Source organism: Branchiostoma belcheri, unplaced genomic scaffold (genome assembly GCF_001625305.1).
Source record: "Branchiostoma belcheri isolate BF01 breed outbred unplaced genomic scaffold, Haploidv18h27 scaffold21, whole genome shotgun sequence".
Lineage (NCBI taxonomy): Eukaryota > Metazoa > Chordata > Leptocardii > Amphioxiformes > Branchiostomatidae > Branchiostoma > Branchiostoma belcheri.
Genome location: NW_017803602.1, coordinates 2,098,128 through 2,102,897, shown reverse-complemented (window position 1 = coordinate 2,102,897; position 4,770 = coordinate 2,098,128). Strand labels below are relative to the sequence as shown.

The following is a 4,770-nucleotide window of genomic DNA, read 5'->3' as shown; positions in this document are numbered from 1 at the left end:
GGCGAAGTAAAATATTTCCATACCAAGTTTTTCATGGCTTTTACCTCCTTTAAAAGCATTATTGAGAAGAGCAGTGTGAAAATGATGTGTATAAACAAGTTCACAAAGTCAGCAACACTTTCATATTGAAATAGACCAAACGAAGTGATTGTTGCCGTTGGCACGAGACTCCCTACTACGGAATGATCTAGGACAATATGCACAATGCTGAACAGCTTCAGGTTGGGGTTGTAGAAGTTGATGTCGATTGACAAGGAAACTGTGTACTTGTCCAGAAATTCAGAGTCCTTCAAGGCGTGAAAGAATGACACGGCGGTGTCGTGGTTAAGAGGCAGGTCCAGGGAGTGACGGTTTGTGCAGTTGATTGTGTTGTTGGGATGATTCAGAAGATCCGGAACCGTGAATCGCCAGCAGCCAAGGGACATGTTCTGACTCCACCCGAGGCCAGCACCATTCTCCCATGTAGTGTCACCTGCATTGATGAATAAACATAATAGATCTTGCAATTGTCGGTCAACCGGAAATACGTGCTGTTATCGTTGCCATAGCCTGTGTTTATTTTGAAGTATCTATAAATCACTATTCGTCTATCGTTAGATAAGGTCGACTTGCAAAAAACATTTCTTCTGTCACTTCGTGTAGTGAATAGAAATTGGGAAAGTCCGTATGGTACAACAATGAATGTAAGAGAATGAATGTAAGAGAATGAATGTAAGAGACTTGCAGGTAACTCGCGTTTTCATTCAACATTCAAGAGGGAAAATCACAAACACATACCTGGACGTCGTCTAACTTGTATCATGCGCGGAGGGCCGACTCGGAAGGACTCGGTGTTCTGTGCAAACTGTTTGTCTAAGAACTTCATTTTCCTCCCGTTGTACCAGGCAGATGGGTAAAGGGCCGGCAGCAGGACTTCCTCAGTCCATGTATAGAACTGGTCCGGAGTTCTGATCTGTTTATACACAAATAATAACTCCTGTCAGTACGGTTATGGCACATGGGATACATCAGTTCTGACAATACACATACCTCCGTGTACGTTGTGTTCGTAAATAAACAAACGTTATTTTATGAGTATGCAATGAAACAACCGTTGCTTACTTCATCATGTCCCTGTAAAACGGCGTTGGATAGTGTCTGTGCCTCGTAGAAGACGTGCTGATCGTTGTTCGCCTGGGCGATGTAGAAGAGGACAGCCACAAAGACGGCTAACAGAAGAAACTCCTTGAGTGTCGAGGCGGACTTCTTACTAAGTTCCAGTTTCTTTCTAGCTGCTTGGCAGTCAGCTTTGGTAGGTGGGTGGATCTTCTTTGGTGCTGTAACGTAAAACGTGTGTAATTATCATATATAATACAAATGATATTACCAGGATCACGGTACGGCTATACTAGCTACTGAATTTCAGTCTCTTCATTGTGCTCTTGAGGTTATTATTCTTACGATATTCTGCTAAATAAAGTTTACTGGGGAAGTAAAACGTGAAAACTGAAGGTAATATGATTGAAAAATGCTCAACTACTGAAAAAGTTGACTTTTATTTCATAGTAATATCTTTGTCATTTCAATTGTCTAATAGACACAACTGCAACTACAAGAGTGAGGCTAGCTGCTTAAATGTCCTCAATCAACGCAAATGGTCCTATATATTAGAATTCTAACCTGTTGATTTCCATAGGTTGAGCTGTAGGTGTTCCTTCCTTATAACCGGTGGCTTGCTGAGGAATGATAGGCTACAGACGGCAGACAGCACCACAGCGAGCACGACGATCTGGCATGACAGAGTTGAGATATTAATTACCTGTTTTGTAATACAGTTCAAATGCTCTTCAAATACGTTTTGTTTTGATGATGATGTTTTTGTATGAAAAAGCCAGACAGTTATCATTCACAATGTCCATGTAACTATGTGTGTTATATTATGAAATTGTCCTGTTGGCAGTGTTGCTAACTTCAACGTACAGTCACGTAGTCAATCACAGAGATTTACTGGCTATACCTGCACGCAGCCAATATTACAATGAGAAATCTCAGCTTGGCGTCCCCATCTATTCTAGCCATAATTATGTATTTTTGCAACTTCAGGGACAGAAGAGACCTGGTAATTAGGAATATATAGAAGGCTAGATAAAACTATCATTACCTGAAGAGTGTCGGCCACACTGGACCCTATGAAGGACAGTATGAAGGCCTTTATCCAGGAGTCACTCCTGTCCTTCCCCCAGTCCATACTGTACAGCAGGACGAAGAACGCGGAGGTGGTGGACACCAGGAACACGGTCAGCCACGCCACGTACTGACCCCAGCGGTGCAGCCTTCTCTTCAGACGTCCTGACATAAAGCACAGAGCAATTTGACAACGTTTGGGGCTTTTATGACGCTAGAATAAGTGGGGTAGCCTATTTATGCGCCATCAACTACCAGCTGTTACATTTACCGTCGTAATCATCATTGCTTATTTGTATTACCCTGGTGGCATATCGTCCACTTTCATTCCCTACAAATGCATAGTAATACATCACGACAAACACACTTTCATTACCATACCAGTAGCACGTGAAATGAGATCGTTGTAACACGACTCAAAGTTCATTCTTAGTTTATAGGTAAACAACATTCAAGCCGTTTTAAGTAAAGAAATATTTTCTATACCTTGCCAGGATGTATTGATCAACATCTGAGGACTGTTAGCAGACAGTGGCGCCTCCACGCGGAATAGTTGCACGATCATCAAGTTGACAGGGGCTACGGTCAGCGCAGACATGAGGCTGCTGTGCAGCTCCTGCAGAATTTAAAGAAACACGTTTTTACGTCGGTGACTGAACTAGATAGCTCGATTTTATATATATAAAGTTGGCACATTGTGGTCACCCCTAACTCTCTGGACAAGGCCGTACGTTTCTGAGAGAGTCAGTCATTTTGAGGATACGGTTAGGCTTAAGCTTTTAAGTAAACATTTACCTCCGCTGTGAAACGAACGATCCCCAGGTTATATATTGTTTCAGCAGCTGTGTTCCCAGCCTTGTACCACATGGCGCTGGCCACCATCATCGTGTTCAGGAGTGTAAAGCAGCAGGACAGACGCTGGGCCTGGGGTGAAGCTGGAACCTGTGCCAGCACAAACCATACATGATAACATCAGTGATGCAAATTCACCCTTTCCGTGGAGCAGCATTTAGCATTTTTGTAATATTTCTGCTCAATTACAATACCTTTTGCATGTACCAGAAGATATGATACATTCGCTGTAGAGCCTTCTTTGGCACAGATACTGTCAAACCTGTGTATGGCAGGTCCTAGGCCATTGTTTCCACTTTTTGCCGGGTCCTTGAACTTTTTCCATTAATTTAGGCCTCACGAAATCTGCCTAAAGTGTCCACCGGCACTTGAAGGATCTTGACGACTCCAAGACAAAAAAATACTGACCTGGCGGTGCTACAAGGACAGACGTCCACAGCTCTTTATCGTAGAACATGTTGCTGGTCGCCTCAGTAAAGACGTTACTGAAGGTTTTCAGCTCTTCCACGCTGCTGGCGTGAACCACCTTCTGCACCTCACCGTCACCTCTGTCTTCCGATAACCAGTCATGACAGCAGAAGTAAGACCTGTGAAGCAATCATATCATTTTACCTAGGCAACAGTGTAGTTTTCCCCTTACACCATGCAGAATTTCCATTATCAGGAAAAGTTGGCGAGGGTAAAGCAATTATCGATGTCTCTTTTCGTCAAGCAAAGTAGGCCTGATAGAAAGTTTGTCCCTGTAGTCTGCAATGAAGTGGGCGGTCTGTTTTATCGAAAGCTTGCGCACTCATATAGAATTCCTTGCATACTCAACATGCCAACGAAGGTAAACAAGGTTGAAGGATAATATGGTCAGATGAGTGTGAGTTCAGAATAGCAACCGACAAAAATGCGTGATATATCTTCGAGATCTTACACCACATCCTTTTCTACATCTCTGACGAGGAAAGTTCCGAGGAACCAGGCTGACGTGTCACTTTCCCCAGAGTTATCATGCCAAATGCGCAACGACATCACTTCTCCAAGTGACTGTCGCACAGGCATGACAAAATGTAAAGTACTTCCACGAACCAAAGCCTGTAATCATGACAAAATTTTGACACGTGACAATCATCTTACGGTATTTTGAACAGTGTATATCTGTGTATACGTTATCAGCACCTTACACGCGTGATGTTTGGCATGACTAGTGTTTATATGTTTATGGTAACTGTTTATTTAGCTCACAAACATCATTCAGATACATGAAGATCATGAGAATCTCGACCTCTCCTCCTGGGTTCAGCATCTTGATCGGGGTCGTTCCGTCTGACCCGAAGAGTTGGAAGCCGACCCGTGAGGTGGCCCTGCCCCGAACATGGCCCCGGTGGTGACCGTGAGCTGATAGACGTGAGGTGCGGGCATCCTGTCTGGGGGATCAGACTCACGTTGGACAGCGGCCTCCATTGGTTCTCAGGTCTTTTACCCTAAGGTTAACATATTTGAATTGAAAATTGAAAATATTAAATTTTACATAATACATATCCAGCGGCTCTGTACAAAAGCCTAAGGCGAGTACACACATACAAAACACTTCTATCTTTGCAACTCTAAAGGAATATTGATACAATGTAGTACATAAAGCACACTATATACTTACCCTTAACCGGCTGAAGTCAGCACACAGGAATACCATGATTATGATGTACAGGATGTACTCGGACACCACGATGGAGAACACCACGGCATTCTCACCCACTTTGCTGAAGTTGT

The 4,770-nt window shown here is 43.3% G+C and overlaps 1 pseudogene; it reads right to left on the bottom strand.

Moving 5' to 3' along the window:
* Positions 1-4,770, bottom strand: part of LOC109469634 — a 27,123-nt pseudogene that overhangs the window by 3,756 nt on the left and 18,597 nt on the right.